Source organism: Gracilinanus agilis, chromosome 3 (assembly GCF_016433145.1).
Source record: "Gracilinanus agilis isolate LMUSP501 chromosome 3, AgileGrace, whole genome shotgun sequence".
Taxonomy (NCBI): Eukaryota; Metazoa; Chordata; class Mammalia; order Didelphimorphia; family Didelphidae; genus Gracilinanus; species Gracilinanus agilis.
This window is the reverse complement of record NC_058132.1, coordinates 19,805,681-19,826,924: the sequence shown is the minus strand read 5'-3', so window position 1 is coordinate 19,826,924 and position 21,244 is coordinate 19,805,681. Positions and strand designations below refer to the sequence as shown.

Below are 21,244 nucleotides of genomic sequence, written 5' to 3'. Positions count from 1 at the left end.
GGGAGGGGGATTGCTTTCCTTTCCCCCCACCATTGACCACAGTGTTCAGCAGCAGAGCTAATGATCCTGAAGTCTTAGAATCAGGCAATAGGGAGCTCCTGAAGGTTTTTGAGTGGGGGAGTGACATGATCAACAATGTCTCATAGAATCCTCGTAGATCATGGTTTTAGTGAGGCTGGAAAGGAACTTAGAGGTCATCAGACCCAACTGTATCATTTTAAAGAAGAGGAACCTGAGAGCCAGGGCAATGTGGGAAATTCCTGCCTAGAGCAAGAAATATATCATCAATCTTTTGGAATGTATGAGGATGCAACTTTGATAAGACAGAGGAAAACAAGGGTGCTGCTGTTAAGAGCACAGTTATTTTTTGGGCTGGAACGTTGCAAAGTCGTCACCATTCCATGATCTTGATGTTCCAAAGCAATTATAAACATCACAAAAGCTATTAGAAACTTGATGACCATAACAGTTTATCCCCAATTTCTGCCCTACCGTTTTCCAGTTTTCCCAACAATTTTTTTTATCATCAAATAGTGAGTTCTTGTCCCCCCCAAACTGGGGTCTTTGGGTTTGTCAAACTCTAAATTACTCTAGCAATTTACTCTTCTTTTATTGTGTTATCTATATTTAAAGTCAGACTAGGTTCTTTTTTCCCCCCTTCTTTGGAGGACAAGAGTAAAGAGGAAACTTCTGTTCTTTTCCTTTTAAAGTGTGTGTGTGTGTGTCTGTGAGTGAAAAAGTAAATCATTTTTCTCTTCTGGAGAGAGAAAAGATGTCATCTTTGGTACCTTCACGAGTGATGCTAGTGAGACAAAACCCTTTAATTCCTTTAACAGAGAGAGACTTCAGTTTTATCCCCCCCAATCACTTTTTCACTTGGGGTCCCCTGAATAGAAGATAGAATTTATTTGTCTCCCCCCTGCCCCCCCGTATTTTATACCTTAAATTCTTGAACTCTCAACTGGGATTAATGAATGGTTTCCCAGCCATATTAAACCACCATATTGTGGTCCTTTCTGTGGGGGAGGAGGAGGATGTGGTAGCAGCAACACTCCTGGGTCACATTGAATTTTTTTTTTTAAAATGAGAACAAAGAATAGCAAAAGGGTTTCCCTTAGAAAAACACCTGAGTCAGAGAAAACAGAAACCAAAAATAAAGGCAAGCAGGTTGATTTTGCAATAAATTGTAGAAAGAAAAGACAGGCCCCAGAAAGGAGAAAGAAAACAGCAGTGGCAGGGTCCCCAAGCAGAAATATGAAGGAGAGAGGTGAGGACTGTGGATCTCCAAGACAGATTTTATTCTCCCCATCTTCACTCCAGGTCCTCCCTTTACCCACTCTTTCCCATCAATTTTAGTTGAATGGGGGATAAAATTTTGTCTTAACTCAGGGAAACAGCAGCTGGAGAAGTTTTCTTCCTGATAGTAAGATGAAAACTTCAATTGGGAAATGATCTTGAAAATTAAAGTTTATAAATTTAGGTTTAGTTGGATCCCAAACTAAACACTTGTCGATCTTGTTAGATTTCAATCTTAGAAACTGTCTTGGCTGCCAAACAGGGATTTGAAGAATTTCTCTTTATGCCCAACTGCCCCTGTGAGCCAGTGGGGACAAGATGTCCTGGGCAGGTTCAGGGGTACCCAATTCTCTCTCTCTTGTCTCTGATGGCATTCCTGCCCTGATTGCCTGCCCTACGTGTTTAAAACTGCACAGGCAAGTTTTGATTTTTAAAGGTATCATTTTTTTTTTTAAACCCTCACCTTCCATCTTGGAGTCAATACTGTGTATTGGCTCCAAGGTAGAAGAGTGGTAAGGGTAGGCAATGGGGGTCAAGTGACTTGCCCAGGGTCACACAGCTGGGAAGTGTCTGAGGCCAGATTTGAACCTAGGACCTCCCGTCTCTAGGCCTGGCTCTCAATCCACTGAGCTACCCAGCTGCCCCCTAAAGGTATCATTTTGATCAAGATTTTTCCAGAGTGTCTTAAAATTCAACCCATTTAAAAATTGTTTAAAATGAATGTTACTCTCGTAAGCACATCTCTCTCAATTTAGAACAAGATATTGGCTCTCCCAGATTCTGAAAGGGGAAGAGTAAGCAAACAGCAGAGAAGGGAGTCAGTCCTGTTCAGTTTTGGGAAGCTGCTTTGACATGAGCTCTCCTTGATTGTCCATTGGGCAGTAAAGCCTTTCTAGTTGCTGGCCAGGGTTGAGAAGGCGAGGAAGTCCCATCCTCTGCTGCAGCAGGCAGCTGGGCCATTTCAGGCCTCCTAAAGACTTTGTCATTCCTGAGCACATCTTCATGGATTTTTGAGAGGTTTTTGCCCCCAAGATTACTTCATTTATTGGGATTAGGAAAGAGCAATGCAGGTTTCTTTCCCCTTTTGGGAGAATGAGAGAAGGTTGAAGTGCTTCAATCTCCTAGAAAATACCATTATTCCTTCTGCATTGAAGGGGTTAGGAGTGCAGAGCCCCTGAGACAGGAAAAATCAGAGTAAAAATTTCGGTCCCTCTCTTTATACCAGAGAAGTCTGAAATCTCCTTTTTCTTTTATGAGGTATTGATAGCACCTTTTTTGTAAATTTTGGGTTAAGTATGCATTTCTGAGCCTCTAAGCTTTTTCTGTGTCATCTGCTGGGCTTTGCATGTTGGCTGCAGCATCCACAAAACTCTCCAAAAATCCCCCTTTAATTTCTGATACTGTATATATAATTTACATAGTTTAAAACAAATTGTAAACATTGTTGTTTTCTCACATAATTTTTATGCAATTGTTTTGTTAATGATTTTTGTTATTGGTGGTGGTTAGAAGTATAATAAATTTTATCAGTGTATATAATAATTTTAAAAATTTCCTTATGTTGAATATATATTGAAACTGTGACAAGGAAAAGTTAAGGTGTGGAAGGTGTAACTGTACCTGGACATAACTAATTGTTGAAAATTAATATTGAATTTTGTATAATTATTGGGAAATATTTTTCCCATCAGCCCCTCTCAAGGTTAAAACCACAGACTTCCTGTTCTTCCTTCCTGACAGATAAAGCTATTCAAACAGTTTGAGATCTTTTGACTTTCTTAAGAATAAAAAAATCTGGCCTCAGCCACTTCTCAGCTGTGTGACCCTGGGCAAGTCACTTGACCCCCATGGCCCACCCTTCCCACTCTTCTGCCTTGGAGCCGATACACTGTATTGACTCCAAGATGAAAAAAGAATAAAAGGATTAAGGATAGGCTGAGAAGCCATGTTGGACTTTGACTAAAGCATGGCGGTGTGGCCATGTGACTGGGGAAAGCTTCTGCTGGCATGTTCTGGGTTCCCCCAAGGACACGCCCAGGAGTTGAGGTCTCTCAGTCCACTTCGTCAGTGGCTATTTACCAACCAGAGATGTCTTGGGATGTCCAGGGGAGGGACTGAGTGTGAGCTCACACATGGTTTATGCAGGCCAGCATCAGAGAAACCCCTTTTGAATTGTGAAGAGTCAACTGGCCCTATTGGGGTGTCTTGACTGATCAATGAAGAAAGTGATTTAAAATGAAGAAATACTGTCGAGATTTTCCATCATTACATATTAAAGAAATATTCTAGTAGGTAAAGGAGTGGAAAAGGTCATCAGATTGAAATGAACTCTAGAACTAGGACAGTAAATCTTGAATAAGTCTGGTTTTGTTGAACAATAATATGGGCCGATGATACACATAGAACCCAGATCCAATCGCCTATCAGCACTAGGAAGGGAAAGGGAAGGGAGGGAGGGAGAGAAGGTGCAGCATTGTTCAAGGGGAGGCCAGGGGGAGGCAGCTTCAGCCCTTTATGGCCCTTAGTCTGGGGCAGACAGTAGAAGTCAGAACATCAGTCCATCCTGGATCTGTCAGGTCACAGCATGGGCAGTAAAGGGGCTCCAGGAAGTGGAACCCCTTGCTTTGCTCTGGAGTTCCAGCAGGTGCAGGGGAAGGGGAGAGGGTATTGGTCATCCTTTTTATAGCAAGCTTCTGAAAGCCAGTCCTTAGGCACAAGGGGGTCCCTAAAGGGGAGATCTGAGGATTTCCCCCTACAATAGGAACAGAGACATAGAGAAAGACAGAGACACAAAAACCAGGAACAGATGAGAGAGGGACATAGAGATGGGAACAAAGAGAGACCAAGACAGAGGCAGAGTGACAAAGACAAGGACTCAGGGGTAGAGATAGAGATACACATAGAGAGACAATAAAACAAAGACTGAGAAACCAGAAAAAAGACAAATAAGGAGTGAGACACTCAGGTATCAGGGGACAGGGAGACAACCAGGGAGAGCCGGAGAAGGTCACCCTCGGAGGCAGAGAGTACCCACAGAGAGGAAGAGCAAAGAGACAATCCTTAGGAGATAGAATGAGTGGGACAGAGACAGAGAGAAAGAGAAATAGAACTAGAAGGAGATGGAGCTTCCTTCCTGTCTGGCCAGGACTCAGGCCATGGCAAAGGGAAGAGGAGATTGGCTAGGTGCAAGGGCTGCTTTGGGGTCCAGGTTTAAAATCATGGGGTCAAAGACCCGGAAAAAGCTGAGAGCTTTCTGAGGACAATCTTGCGCATTGAACATTGCAAGAAATTGGGTCCCAGAGAAGGGGAGGGAGCAGGCCAAGACCACAAGATAGATGCAGGCAGAATCTGTCCTTGAACTAAGGCTCTGTGACGTCCCATCCAGGGCTTGTCCCCAAAATGGACTCAGATGGGGTCTGACTTATCATCAAGCAGCCGGAGGCTGGTCAGAGTTTGGCTTGAGTTTTCTCTGGAAGCCACATTAGGGAGGGCCCTACTTTCCCTTACAGTGAAGCTAAGGGTTTGGAAAACTCAGAGTGGGGCTCAGAACATCACATCCTGTACCTCCAATTAGCCATCTGCCAATTTTCTCATCTGTCTATACATCTCACACACCCCAGGAGCCATCATGGCATTCATACTCTCTGTGCTGCTGAGCCTGGGTAAGTCCTGGGGGAGAGTCCTTGGCAAGATTTTATTCTATTTATTTATTTATTTTCTAAAATTTTAGCTTATTTATTTAATTTATTTTGAATATTGTCTCCTAGTTACATATTTCATGTTCTTTCCCTCTCCCCCAATCCCTCCTAACATCCCCCCCCCCCAGCAGATGCACATTTCCACTGGGTTTTACATGTATCATTGATCAAGACCTAATTCCATATTATTGATAGTTGGACTACAGTTATCATTTAGTGTCTACATCCCCAATAATATCCCCATCAGCTCATGTGTTCAAGCAGTTGTTTTTCTTCTGTGTTTCTCCTCCCACAGTTCTTCCTCTGAATGTGGCTAGTTTTCTTTCTCATAAGTCCCTCAGCCTTGCTCTGGATCCTCACATTTCTGCTAGTAAAGAAGGCCGTTATGTTCGATTGTACCACAGTGTATCAGTCTCTGTGTACAACGTTCTCCTGGTTCTGCTCCTTTCTCTCTGCATCAGCTCCTGGAGGTCTTTCCAGTTCACATGGAATTCCTCCAGTTCTTTATTCCTTTGAGCACAATAGGATTCCATCACCAGCAGATACCACAATTTGTTCAGCCTTGGCAAGATTTTAGAAGAGGGTGGGATTTCACAGCTGGGTGATCTCTTAGACAAAATCAAGTTGAGTCTCACCCTGACCCCCTAACTATTCCACAGACCCCAGAATGATATGATCATTGAGTTAAAAAGGATTTTGGCCGCCTCTCCAGGCTGACTCATCTCCCCCAAATAATCCCTTCCTACACATGCTAGTGTTTGTCCAGTTGCTGCTTGGAGTCTTGATACCCCTCCCCCCAGTGATGAAGACCCTCCCATCTCCTAAGCAGCCCATTCCACTTTGGGATATCTTGAGTTTATAGAAGCTTTTCCATGGATCAAGCCAAAATCTAACTCCATACATTTTCTTCTGTTGTTTTCCTTCCTTGGACTAATTGTTTCCTGAGGACAAATCTTTGTTAGCCCCCAAGGAGCAGGATGATGCTAACTTTGCCCTCTCTCCACTTTTGTCTTCCTTAGGAGCTTCCTCAAGTCTCCCAAGCTCTGGGAAAGGATCCTAATAGACATCTCAGTATTCTTCATCCTCCTCTTCCTCTTCTTCCTCCTGCTTTGCCACTATCAGCATCAGGCCAGATTCAGTGAGTTCTTGGGGATGACGGTGGGTGGGTGACCTAGGCTTGATGGGGGATGGCCCAGGCCCTCTGGAGCCTTACCCCTACTCTCCTTGCAGAGCCTGAAGGCAGAGGCAGAAGGTGAGGAGGCTCTTAGGAGGTTGGGGCCTCATCTATACCCTTATTCCCTTTAAGCCCTGTTTAACCTCTTTCTTCATCATCATTCTGTCTTCTATCGCTACAGCCCAGCTGGGGTCATGCAGGAAGAGACCCTGTGCATGTAAGAGGCAGGGGCAGCAGGGCCCAGTGGGTTGGATGGGAATGTCTGACCCTGGGGAGATCCTGGGCCCTGACCCTCGTCTCCTCTCCTCTTTCCTGCAGACACTGCTATGAAGAACAGCAGACAAGACAGACCAAAGACCCCTGATGTGAGTCACTCAGTTTAATCCTGCAATTATTAAGCACCTTCTGTGTATAGAAGGCACTAACTATGTAGTACTAGGCACTCCAGCTTCTGCTCTCCAGGTGCTCACCTACATCCTACTTATGTCCCCCATAGACCCTTACTTTCACTGTACAGAAAAAACTGGCAGCAGTCTGCCAGATATCATCCCCTACTCCAAACAACTCCTGTTTCATCCATTCTCCCTTTCCACAGGCTCAAGACCTCCAGAAACAAGAGCCTGAGCCAGGTCCCTGCCTGGGATGCTCCCCCAGCCCCACAGACAGAGCCCATCCATCCTCTGTGCCTCACTGGCCCATCCCAGAGGAAGAGACTCTAGTAGCTGTTTCAGTTTCTCCTCTGCTTTCTATGATCAGGCCTTAAATAAAAGCAAGAGACATCCGGGAGACCTTACCCTAGTACCAAGGAATTTTTAAAAGCACATTTTATCAGTGCTTTATATTTTCTGGAAATTTTTGAATATGTCCCACCACCTACCCCAGATCACCTTTTCTCTGTAACAAAGAAAACCAGTTGAGCCAAACCCACCAACACCATGCAACATTTTGAATAAATAGTCCCACAGTTCTCTACTAGAAGAAAGTTCATTTCTTCTTCCCTCCCCTTTCTTTTCTTCTTTCCCTTCTCCTTTTTCTCTTGCTTACTTTCTTTTCAGCTAAGATTTATCATTATAATTGCACATTTTTGACTTCCATATAATGGTTTTGCCATTTACATCATTATAGTCATTGCATTTATTGTTCTCCCAGTTCTTCTTTGTCCAACATTAGTTCATACAAATCTTCCTGTGTTTCTCAGAATTCTTCATATTTTTTTAATTTTTTTTTTACTTTTAAACCCTTAACTTCTGTGTATTGGCTCCTTGGTGGAAGAGTGGTAAGGGTGGGCAATGGGGGTCAAGTGACTTGCCCAGGGTCACACAGTTGGGAAGTGTCTGAGGCCGGATTTGAACCCAGGACCTCCCGTCTCTAGGCCTGACTCTCCATCCACTGAGCTACCCAGCAGCCCCCTCTTCATATTTTTTTGAGACATTCTGTACTTTTTTTCAGCCTTTGTCAACTGATCTTGAAAAAGCTCTGGGGATATTGCCTTTTTTTTTTTTTTTTTTTAATAGAGTCTCCTTTGGTTCCTTTGCGAGTTCTTTTGTCTTAGCTTCTGCATCTCCCCACTTCAGTGAACAATTTGCAGTGACCAGTCTGTTCCTTGCTTTGTGTATGGTTTTTCAGCAGTTGATTAGGGAGTTCATATTTAATCTTTAATGACTACAAAATGTTTCATTATTTTTGTAAGTTGTTTTGCCTCTTCTCAGAAGTATAATTATAGAAACTTTAGGGATCTCCAGGAATGGAAGAAAGAAAATATTTGCTCTCTGAGTGATACTTAAAGACATGAGGGGAGCAGGGATTTCTGGAGAGTATACTCAAACAAATTGGAGGTCAGATTGTTGACCTTTGGACCTTTGGGGCTTTTCATTCATATTCATATTTAATTCATATTTTCTTAGCTCAGCTACAGAACTTGTATAATAGAAAATTAAGCACATTTTAATCTCCTTTTATTAAAATTTATTAATAAAATTTTAACTATCTCAGGAAAAATATATAATATTCCATTCCATTTGTTCTAGGAACAACCCCCCAAGGCCCTGCCCCATTTAAGTTTTTCCTTAAAAGGTATTTGAAACCATACTTGAGACCTAACTGGTCCAGGGTGCTAAGCCTCTCATGACTTCCTAGAAGCCCCAGCTCTAGGAGGGACCAGCACTCAGCCCAGCATCACTGTGCTCAGGTCCGGTGGGAAGGATGTTTCTCTACCCACATTGGAGAGAAATCAACTGGGAAAAAGCCAGCCCCAACCCCCAACGTCACCAAGAGGGCCCCAAGGAGCTGAGCCTTCCTCTGGGCAATCCGTGAGACTTATGGCTGAGAGAGGGATCAGGAATTGGAAGCTGAATTGGAAGCCTTTGAAGGAATTGGAGCTGAAATTCAGATGTTGGGGAGTTGAGGGTCTTAGGTGAACCTAAGCAGTGCTAGTACATAGGCTACAAGACCAGACCCTGTGAATTCAGAATTCATGCTCCCCTGAGGCCCCCAGAAGCCACCCAGCCTAACCCAGATCTAGACACCCTGTCAGCAAACAAATAAGCTTCAGGAGACCTACACATTGCCTTCAGACCCAGGTAGCCAGATATCCCTCTCCACGATCCCTGCACCAATTCTCTATCCTCCCATTTCTCCCTTTATTTCATGGACAAGTGTGGGGATCCAGGCATTCAGTCCAAGGTTACCACAAAGACTCACGAGTCTTCTTCTGCAGTCTTCTGCCCCTCTTAGATACAGGCATCCTCTCAGTTCTCAGAGTCCCACCGCACGGACCCCCCACTCCTGCTGACAATCCTTCTGGGGAATGGGATTGCCCATGGTAGATCAAAGTCAAAAATCAGTAGAGAAGCTAAACCTGGAAGTCTGGGTCCACTGTCCATTCCCAAGAGTCTTGAATGGCCCAATTCCAGGTTAAGGTCGGTAGGTGCCCCAGAAGATAAAGAAAAGAACAGAAGGAAGGGAGCTAGGGCCCCGGAGGGCGGCACCCTATCCAGCCAGGAGCGGCCAGGAGAGATCCCTGGGACATTTCATTCCTACAGGATCCCAGAAGAGCCTCTCCAGGCTCTGAGGTGAACTTGTGTGAGGCCTCAGACCCTGGGCAGGGGAAAGGCACTCCTGATCCTCTTCTGTTTCCTCTCTCAGTCTCTGTCATTGTCTCTCTGTCTGTCTCTGTAACTATCTCCATTTCTCTCTCCTTCCCTGGCTTTTTGTATCTATATTTTCCTCCATCTCTGTCTCCCTCTCCCCATTCTGGCCATCCCTTCCCCCACACTCTGTCCTTCTTCCTCTCTTACTGTCTCTGTTTCTATCTCTCTATCAGTATTTCTCTCTGTCTCTACCTCTCTCCCCTCTCTTCTCCCCACCCCGTCTGGTTCATCACCCATATCCGTCTTCTGATTCCATCTTTTCCCCTCTTTGACCATCTCTTCCTCTTCCTATCTTTCTCTGTCTTTCTGGAAATATTTAAGATTAAAGATCACGCCAAGGAAAGTGAATGGGGGAAACTGTGTTAGAAGGAGATTGAGGAAGTCTGGAGGGTGAGAATTAGGGTAGGGAAGTATAGCTACCTGGCTGGGGTAGGGCAGAGGTGTGGAGAAGACCTGCCTCAACCTGAACTGCAGCTAGCCATATCTATTATTCCCCTCTCTAATGGGGGAGCTCAGTTTAGGATGCTGGCAGTGGGAATGAGGGGAGGGGCATGGACGGGGAGGAGGGTGCTGGTTCCAAATCCTGAGATAGAGCCAGTCCAGGCTCCAACTAACCCTTGTCTAGCTCAGCTTGCTGGCAGCCTGGATCACAACTAGAGCAGGAAACAAAGCCATAGAATCCCTACAGAGGATGAGTCTAATCTTGGCCATCATGCTTGGATCAAGCAGAGCCTACCCACATCATCCAGGAGAGCAAGAGTGGACCAAGGTCCTAAAGCATTCTACTTCTTCTCTGCCTAATCTCCAGTTTATCACTGTCCTTCCTGATGTGGAGCCCAGAACTGAACACATCCCACAGTGAGGGTCTAATCAGAGTAAGAGGAGAGAGGAAGCTAAGTGGAACCTCAGATAGTTGGGCTTGGAGTCAGGAAGACCTGCTGTTGTCATTTATGTTGCTAATATCTATAGTTTTACTTTTAAATAATCTGTACTTTCATTTAAAAAAAATGTAACCAGTTATGTGACTCTGGACAAGTCATTTTATACCTGTCTGCCTCCGTGTTGGGGATAATAACAGCATCCACCTCTCAAGGTTGTTATGAGGCTCAAATGAAATAGTAATTGTAAATGTGCTTAGCAATACCTGGCATATGGTAGGCACTTAATATGTACTTATTTCCTTCTCTTCCTTCTGCATTCCTGGACACTAAGATATTCTTCATTCATTTATTTTTCAGAAAGTGAGTCCTTTTCCATCTACTCAGTACAGATCTCGGATGTCCCTAGTTATTCCCATGTTGCTTGCCTGTTCTCTTCTGTGTCATCTCAAACACAAGACTTTGAGTGACATTATTGAAAGCACCAATCAATAGGCATTTGTAAGCACTTACTCCATACCTGGTACTCTGCCAGGTGGTGGGACTACAAAGTCAGAAGAGAAATAATCCCTCCCCTCAAGGAGCTTTTGTTTTATGATGAGTATAATACACAAATATGTACATATATACAAAATGTGCATGTGTGTGTGTAGTATAAACATAGGTAACACATTCCACCCCGGACCTCACTGCCCAAAGACCAAGTATGTTAGACTTCATCCCATCTTCAGGGTTCTCTAGTATTATAAATAAAAATCAATCTGGAGGCTTATTACTAGGATTTATAAGGATTTATAAAGTAGGTAAAGGTAGCTTAGGAAGGAGAGAAAAAGAATAAAAAAGATTTCAGCCTTTCTAGTTTAAGGTAAAAATCTGATCTTCTATTGCAGCCAGCACTCTGAGCTGCTGCAGCTTGACAGAGCTTACAGGATGAGATAAGGTAGGAGTTCAGAGAAAAACACCAGCCCAGAGACAAATACAGAAGCAAAGAGGCTGATTCATCTTTGCCACGCTGGCTTTTCAAAACCTCAGCTCTTCCTTCTTGGGTGATGTTACACCAGGATGCAGGCACTGATGCTGAGGCTGACTGTGCTGGGATGCTGGCTTTGTGACTCCTATGTTGAGTCTTTCCAAGATGGTCTGAGTTAGAAGTCCCCTAAATATTTACCACACACAATCCCCACTCTGATTCTTTAGAATGTTGTCTCCCTGCTTTTGGTTCTCCAGGAGATTAACATATCCGTCTCCCCATTGAATCATTCCACATACAGAGTCTATGCATTTAGGATTTTCTCACTAGGGGGCATAAGAACACAAAAGATATTGTACATTTCTTAGAGGAAGTTACTATAATTTGGGATGTAAAAGAGAAAGAGAAGGAGAGAAAGAAAAATGATTGATAGGTGCTTTGACAAAGAGCCATTAGGGGGTCTTCTCCTTTTGGCATGAGTGTTTACAATAAAAAATGTGGGTCTTAACCCTCCTTCTCAGTTCAGTTCATGATATCCACAGGTTCATTCCAAATCTCATGATGTAGTGTTTGATTTCTATAAGCACACTTACATCATCTTCTCCAGAAGATCTGCTTTCCTAGTCCAAGATATTGGTGATTATATTTTCCTAAAATTACTTTAAAAAGATCTTAAATTTTGAACTTTCAGGATAATTACACAAATCCCCCCCACCCCCAGGAGGATATACACAAACAATAGAATCAACATAGAATCCATGGCTAAGCTGTAAGGTATATGAATCAATTCTCTCAAAAGCAAGAGGAGAAAGAAAATTAAATTAATACATATAAATAATGTATATGAATTTAAGTATAAATTAAAATTATAACAGGTCCTTGATTCAACATTAAGGTTCAATCAAGGTAGCTTATATCTTACAAGTATGCAAGACAGTTGCAGCAACGTGCAGCTACCCACCATCAGCCATGACTACAGAAAATTGCCATACTAAAAAAAAAAAGTCTGACAAAAAGGGAAATATGATCCCCTGGTCTGATTTCTACGTAAATTATAGGGATAGCAAGCCAGATTTACAGCCAAGTAGAGATATGTTTTGGTCTCATATCTTAAAATCATAAAGCAGGGCAGTCCAACCTCAGGACCTGCTGAAGAGCCATTTCCCTGAGTCCCTTGAGGCAGGTCCTCTACCTTGGCATTGCTATTCACCAACCCCACAGAGGTTGTTAAGTCTCCTTGATCCTGTGCCCCTTTGCACTGATCAGTGACTCATTAATCCCTTTTTCTGAAATCAAACACAAATATCAATTAAAGTCCCATAATATGTAACAACAAATGGCAGGTTTCAATAGTCTAAAGCTCTTGGATATGCAATGTTGTCAGGGCTGATAGGCATTGTAAACTGATCTTTCAATATCAAATATCAATACTGATTCTATAAACTCAATTTTAAGAAAAATCAAATTAAATTAGAAAGAAAGAAAAGAAAATCATATTGTACAACTGCATTAAACAATGGGCCAGACAAACACAGGCATAATAAAAAGATTTTATCTCTTGAAAGTGAAAGCTATTGTTTCTCTGGTTTGGTCATGATCCATAGTTAAAGCTTACATCATTTTTTCTTCTAGTAAAAATTTTGGATAAGCTTTGCAACAACAACTGAGAGGAAATCTAAAGAGCACAATATTTCCCAGGACTAAAATGGCACACTTGGTAATAGTACCTAACAAACCAGTTCCCTGAAGCCATAACAGGTTCCATCATGCACCATCAGATGTTGAGTGTCATAAAAAATCCTTTGAAGCTCATGGACATTTGTAAAAATTTCACCCAATCTATTTTCATAGGAACCCCAAGATTGATTAATGAGAGCACGTTCACCTTCAAATGTGGCTGTAAGCATATCAAGAGCTAGCCAGCTTTGTAAGACTCTCTTTGCTAAGGAGTCAATCTCATTCTATAGGAAGGAGATAGCCTTAGAAGTCCAGGAGATGTCTTGAACTGTATCTTGTGCCAATCTTTCAACATCAGCTGAGATATTTCTAATAGACATTTTTACTGCTACCCTTCCAAAATTGGGCAGAACTGCCCAGAAAAACCTCTGAATGCTGATGAGGATGCTGCAGTATTAGGCCTCTTGGTCTCTTGGTCCTTGAATGCTATCAAGTGTCCACATTCCTAGCCATGGACTCTTCTACCTGGTCAATAAAATGGTAATGAACCAACACTTTTTGGGTAACACAGGCCAAACCACAAGTACCATACCATCCTTGGGGAAGAGCAGAGTAAGCTGAAGAGTTACAGACATAAAATTCCCCAGGAGTCACCAAGCCCCATGGGAAACCTACCTTCAGCTGGGATGAAGTAGTAAAAGTTGTAAAAGACATGTATTTAGGTGCCCCATCCTTAGTGCTTCCTAGCTTTGACTTTATACAAATAAATATTGTGGTAGGGAATGGAATGGTGAGATTATACTTCTCCTTGTCACCCCCCACTTCTGCTACTCAATGGACCCTTATCTGTCTTTACATGCAAGTCAAAGGTGGGCAAGCACAAGATTTAGTCAGAGGTAGTGGGGCTCCCAAGGATCTGAAAATCACTTTAAAAGACCTATTAAAATCAACTCCTGCAAGCCAAGCCATAGCTTGGCTGCTGTTGAGTCTCAGGAACCCAGAACTCCAAAAAAATCTGTTTTCTAGTAAGCTACTTTTGTGAAAAATTGAGAGGAAGAAGGAAAGAACAAAAAAGAAAAAAACAAAAACCATACAGAGGGCACTCTACTAACTTCTGGAGGTCATATTGTTATAAATAAAATTAATTTGGAGGCTTATCACTAGATTTACAAGCATTTATTAGGAAAGAGAGAGAGGATAAAAAAGATTTGAGCTGTTCAAACTTAAGGTAAGAATAGGATCCTCCATTGCAGTTAGCACTCAACTGCGGAGGCTTGCCAGAGCTTGCAAGATGAGATAAGGTAAGAGCTTGGAGAAATGCATCAGCCCAGAGATAGGTACAGAATCAAAGAGGCCAATACATCTCTCCATGCAGGCTTTTCAAAAACTCAATTCCTCCTTTTTTAGCAACATTAACCTGGGATATAGGCACTGTTATAAAGAAATAGGGATACTTCTACTCCCAGGGGATATATAGATACTGGTGAGGGAAGCTGTGTCTCTGTATTCCCCTAGGTTGCTGGTGAATGGGGGAACACCAACCCCAATCACCTTTGCTTGATGTTATAATTCCCTTTTCTAAATAACAGTGCCCAGGCAGGACCCTAAATGGTCAGGTGGATGGGTAACCCTTTCAGGTCCCACCTGGAGTTGGATCAATTATTAATATTGGGCTCTGATTAGCTTTGGGTCACATTGTTCATCTGATTATGTTTGCTCCCTCCCCAAGAGTCGTGATATAATGATCACTCAGGAAGGAACTTATTAAATATTTTATCTATGATATTAATTAGGGAAAGGATAATCAGGATATGGATTGGGCATTGGAAACCTGTTAGGAGCCAAGACCATAAAATAAAAATAGTAACCCTTCAAGAACGATATGGATTATGAGCCCCGCATGGGCGGAGGCATAGCTGCAAAACGTCCTCCAGATTTTCCACATAACTGCGTGTTCTTTTTCCATGTTCCTGCTTCGTACCTACTTGTTCCTTTCTCCTTTCATCCCTACCGTCAACCCCCTCACTCTGAACATATATATTCTTGTCCTTTACCAGCAATAAACGGGCCATGTTCCACTAGACTTCCTTGTCTTCTTGCGTGCATGGTTCCCCTCCCTCTCCCTATGGTCTTTCAGGTGGCTGTTTCCCGAATACCCCCTAGTTGAATCCGGCTGGTTCCGGATGGAAACCCTGTCAAGCTAATATCTATAGGCTATGATCCCTCAGGACTGGAGGCTATTGATTCAGTAAAGCTGGAGCTATTGTTCTTCACACCCCCTCTGATTCAGCTTGGCCACTGCCAAACCAAAGACAATCTGCTCTGCTGGATGCAGCTGTATTGATGATTCCTCTCAGCTCTCCTATTATCAGTTTGTGATGTGTTAGCCTTCACAGCCTTTAGGAAGTAACCACTCTTAAAAAATACACTCTCTTCTTCTTAGACCTCCTTCCTCCCGTTCACCACCCGGGCCCAGACACCTCATTAGCTATGATGATTCAGATACCTAAAGATCTAGGGAGATTCAGAGAGAACCAGTGACCAACGGTCAGAGAACCAAAGATCAATGGTCAAAGGCCCCTCCTAGATGGCTGTTGGGGTATTTATACTCTCAGGCCAACCAACTTTTGCCCCTGGCTCACGGCACCTGGGAACATTCTGATGTTTCCAACTGTCTCCCCTGTCTACCATAACAATTAAAATTGATGAAGCGTTACACAACCAAGGTGAGACCAACATTCCCAGGGTTTGAGCATAACAGCACTGATGCTGACAATGATGCTGATGATGCTGGGACACTGGCTCTGTGACTCCTTTGTTGAGTCTTTCTGAGATTGACTGAGTTAGAGGTCCTCTAAATATTTACCTCACACACTAGTATCCTTAAGGGGTATGAGAGATGATTAGGCTCTCAGCAAATGACTTTAGCCCACTTACAGTGTCCCCTCAGATATACCTCTGTGCCCCAGTTCCATTAGCTACTAACAATCAAATTAGCTTTTACACATGTTACTTCCAAAAAAAATCACCAAAAATATATAAACTTATTCACCCAACACATGGTAGGCATAATTCCCCTCCTCCCTATGCTACCTCAGGCTCTGGGGAGGGGGAAAAATTACGTTCATAGTTTAGTCTGGTTCCTACAGAGCAAAGAGCAAAAATCCTTGGGGCTCAAGTCTCAGATCTTCTGGTTTCTCAGGGCTTCCCTACTAGACTGGCTGTAGCATCTCATCTGCAATCCTGACTCCAAGAGTGCCGTTATTCTAACTCTCAGGTCCTGTGAAGATTACTTTCTGTACCTGAAACTGAGGACAAGTGACACAGAACAGAAACAAAGACCTCTAGGTTCATTTCTTGGAGCCAGAGTTAATGAAGGTGAGCAGGGAAAGGCAAATCCTTCCTCTCTCATTGATTCAATTCATGGCATCCATGCTGTAAGTGAACTGAGTCTTTATCCTTGGGACTTAGCAGAAAGAGTGTTGGGGAAAAAGTCATTTGCATGGCTAGACAATTTAAAAGATGCAGGCAGCTTATCCAAGGAGGCTACCTCTATGCATATAGCAGGGGGTACAGCATGTTATGAATAATATTGATATAGATGGATATATTTAAAAGTATTAATAGTTTATTTGAAGGCATATTGGCAACTAAGAAAGCCACGCACCTGCTAAGATCTAATTCAAATCGCCCGCCATTACCTTCTGCCCACCTGGCTGCCTCATACGAAAGAAGGTGTCTCCCAATCACATCAGGAGTCTTATACCTCTGTCTATGTAAAAACACTTCCTCCATAAGAGGAATCATGGGAAATGCAGCTTCCAAGTCCCCTAAACGTCCACAGGAAGTTTATATCATATATCTAAATATTAAAGCTCAACGAACCCCCAAGAACCCCAAATTCCAAGTAATACAGTGTTTGAGGTTTTTCTCTCTCATTTTTATGCTTGAGAGCATTGTATTTTTTCCCCCTGAGTTTATTTTTAATTTTCTTATTGCTTTTCCTTTTATATTTTTTAATAGCGTAATTGACTTTCCCCCCTTTTTCTCATACTTGTACTTAGAGTATATATAATCAGTGTTAATCCTTTTTTGATTTTTATAGTAATATAAGCTTAATACAAATATATATTTGCTATAATATTAATGCATACCCCAAAAGCCTTAGACTATGGTAACCTGCCAATTACTGGTAAATATTATGGGACTGTGATTAAAGTCTCTTTGTCTGATTCCAGGAGAAGGGAGCAAAAGAGCTACAAGGTCATGGAGACCGACTGAGCATCTGCAAAGTGCCAAGGAACAAAAGGTCATGGAGATCATGGATTGAGGACGTTCTATGCCAATACTGAAGGGCTTGAAACTAGTGTTTGAGGTTTGGGGTTGCAGTTTTTCTAACATGCTAGAGGCTAGACTTCCCCTGAGCTTCATTTCCTAGTAAGCACCTAAGATTGGCTATCATTATGGCTTATCCCTGAGAAGGTTCAGGCAAATCAGACCAGGGAAAGACATTTCCCTTGCACACATATTTGGTCCTGTTATTTCTCTTATATATAGAATGGCGACTTTCTGTAGTCCTGGCTCCTGAATGGGTAATTGCGAACTTACTTAAATCACGTTAATTGGGCCTTGATTCAAGGACCTGTTAAAAGTTTATTTTTCCTTACATTTCTTGCACATAAGACTTTGACATTTTACATTTCATTCACAAGTTAATTTTTTTCTTCTCTTTTATTTGGATTTTATTTTTATTTTATATTTTAATTTTTCTTTTGCCAATTGATTTCATACAACCCTGTGACTCAGCCATGTATTCTTAGCTGACCTGGAGTACCCTCTTCAGGGGAGAATGTGTTATTGGTTCTCCTCAGGGGTATGTGTAAGTTTTATAATCATAATGTCTGTATTATAATCTATAATGTAAAATTTTAACTCTTTTAGGAGTAATTTCAGGGGTGAATGTATAATTCTCCTCAGAAAGGAGTATATGTCTTATAATCTATAATGTAAAGTTTAAATTCTTTGAGAGTAATTTAGTTCCAATATGTTCCCTTCTCTCCACTGTTCCTGCCATTCCCCTAGTCCAGACCCTCATCTCCTCATGCCTAGACTACTGCAATAGCCTTCTGGTGGGTCGCATGTCTCAAGTCTTTCCCCTCTCAAGTCCTTCCTCCACTCAGCTTTACAAGTGATTTTCCTAAAGCAAAAAAGTCTGGCCCCAATCCCTCCTACTCATTAAACTCCATTTATTTCCTATATGGATCAGAAAGCTGGAGAGTGACGAGCGCGAACACCAATAAACTCCAAGTCTTTGTTAACAGATGTCTACGCCACATCTTGAACATCAGATGGCCTGAAAAGATCTCCAATGCCAGACTCTGGGAAAGAACAATCCAGTATCCCATCAGTCAGGACATAAAGAAACGTAAGCGGAGATGGATAGGACATACGCTACGAAAACCGGAAGACAACGTCGCCAGACAAGCATTGAGCTGGAACCCACTAGGGAGGAGGAAAGTCGGAAGACCAAAACAGACCTGGCAAAGATCTGCCGAAAATGAAACAAATACAGTCGGAATGACATGGGCCCAGCTGGGGGAAGTTGCCCAGAACAGAGTCCGCTGGCGTGAGATGGTTGCGGCCCTATGCTCCTAGGGAGTCAACAGGAATAATAATAATAATAATAATAATTTATATAGATAGAGGAAGAGTGAAGAATCAAAGTTGGAACCTCTAGGGGTGTGGCTAAGTAGCTCAGTGAATTGAGAGCCAGGTCTAGAGACGGGAGGTCCTGGGTTTAAATCTGGCCTCAGACATTTCCCAGCTATGTGACCTTGGGCAAGTCACTTAACTCCCATTGCCTAGTCTTTACCACTCTTCTGCCTAGGAACCAATACACGGTAATGATTCTAAGGCAGGTCAGGTTTTTTTTTTTTTTAAGAAAATTGGAACTTCGAGTGACTAAGAGGATGAGAATGCTCTGGAAAATATTATTGGGCACAACAAAAACAAAAACAAAAACAAAACTAAAACTAAAACTTCAAAAAAACCAAAACCAAAAACCCAAAACTTAAAAAAAATAAGGAGAAAGAGGAAAAGGAAAAAAATATTCTGTATACTCATCTCCTTGTGACACAGGCTTCCTCCTGGGAACAAACACTCCAGGCTTTTATACTTACCCTTCCTATTTTTCATCCTCAGTGGGTAGGCATGAGCACAAGCTGCAAAGTGGAGGGGTAGAGGAGGAAGAGTGCTCTGGAAGTTCCAAATGAGGTTTCATGCAGTTGCATAGCAGGAGACTCCATTTGTTATTCCTCCTTCCTTCCCACCTCTATACAATCACGCACTCAGAAATATTCAGTCACATTCACACATGGCCATCATTTCCCACTTGACGGATTTCCTGCATTGCATGATTTCTTGAAATTCATGATCTTACAAGATGAAATCAATGCTGAAATTCAGACCTCCTCAGCTCCTCCTGCCCCTGGGGTTCCTCCATCACCATGACTATAAAAGTAGGGAGTGAAGAACTTCAGAGAAGTCCTCCCACCTCACATTATTATTTCCCACTAAGGCTAGAGTGCCCTCATTCCCTTCCCTCCTGGAATTGTGAACTCCTTGAAGGAAAGGGCTGTCTTTTGCCTTTTCATTGTATGTCCAGTATTGTAGATGTTTAATAAATGTTTATTGATTCTGACTCTACAGTTTGTTTTCATTACATTTTTAATGAAAAGATAGAGAGGCATAAAAATGAAAAAACAAAAAGGAACTCAGAGAAACATGAGTCAGTCAATAAGCATTTATTAAGTACCTGCTATATACTAGACACTATGCTACTAACTTGGGATTCAAAGGATTCTGCCTTCAAGGAGCTCATAGTCATATAAAGAAGAAAACTTGCCAATAACTAGGTACAAACAAGAAAATACTACAGAGTATTTAATTTATTCTCTAAGAGAAGTTGGAAATAATTACCAGAGGGAAAGCACTAGTATTGAGGGGATTTGGAAGAGGCTTCTTGTAGAAGGAAGGAGCTTAGCTGGAGCCCGAAGGAAGCCTTATGGCTTTGAACAGCCAACCGAGGGTTGTATATTTAATCCTGGAAGTGACAGGAAATAAATGGAGTTTAATGAGTAGGAGGGATTGGGACCAGACTTTTTTGCTTTAGGAAAATCACTTGTAAAGCTGAGTGGAGGAAGGACTTGAGAGGGGAAAGACTTGAGACATGCGACCCACCAGAAGGCTATTGCAGTAGTCTAGGCATGAGGAGATGAGGGTCTGGACTAGGGGAATGGCAGGGACAGTGGAGAGAAGGGAACATATTGGAACTAAATTGCAAAGATTTGGCAAGAAATTGAGTCTTTTCTTGAGACACACTGAGAGTTAGTGTGGGATGGAGGATGATTCCTAGGTTCTGAGTCTCGGGGATTTGGAGGATCTTGGTACCCTACACAGAAATAGCAGAGTTTTAAAGGGGGAAGATTTGAGAGGAAAGATGATGAGTTCAGTTTGGGACATGTTGAGTTTAAGGTTCAGGACATCCAATCTGAAATGTCCAATAGGCAGTTGGAGATACCTGTCTGGAGGTTAGCACAGAGGGAGAGAGGCAGGGACTGAATGAGACTTGATAAAGGGCAGAGCAAGAATGGAAATGGATAGGGACAGAGAGCTCTGTCCATCCATTGAAGTCAGGAATTGGCCATGTGGCCCAGCAGGGTTGAGACTGGTATGAACTCTGGTTTGGTGGCCAGATTAAGAACCTGAGTATCCCAGAGCAAAGAAGATTCTTAGAACTCTCTGAAGCCAATTCCCACCTATTGCACAGAGGGGGAAACTGAGGCATAAAGTGGGACATGTACCAGACTGAGGACTCACAGTGAGTTGGGGCAGAACCTCAACTCCACTGGGATTTCATTATGCTCCAGTTTCTGGGTTCTAATGGGGCCTGCACAGTCCCTTAAGAACAGTCAGTCCCCTTGGTCCCTCCCTCTGTTTTGGGCCATGACAACAGAGCCATCCATGACTAGAAAATTACAAAGAGAAAGGAGTTACTCTAAGGGTTAGAGAAGGAAGAAGAAGAAGGAAGGAAGGAGGAGGGGTTGGTGTTAAGAAACTCAGGGCTGGGCTTGTTCCGGCTCTAAGTTGGACCTCCAGGCTTTAGTCCAATCCCTGGGACCACCATGTCTCCCCTGCTCCAGGTCCTGCTGTGTCTTGGTGAGTTCTGGGGAGGAGGGATCCTGGGTTCCTGATATGGAGTTTTCAAGGCTGGAAAGAATCTTAGAGACCATCAAACCCTTCCCCCATTTTACATTGAAGAAAACAAACTCAGAGTGAGGAAGTGACTCCCCTGAGGTCACCCAGAACTAGAACTCTATCCAAGTTCCCTGATGTCTAGGAGC

The 21,244-nt window shown here is 42.7% G+C and overlaps 1 protein-coding gene across 1 annotated transcript in view; it reads left to right on the top strand.

Moving 5' to 3' along the window:
* Positions 1–21,244, top strand: part of LOC123240825 (leukocyte immunoglobulin-like receptor subfamily A member 2) — a 289,397-nt gene that overhangs the window by 235,153 nt on the left and 33,000 nt on the right. The window lies entirely within an intron of this gene.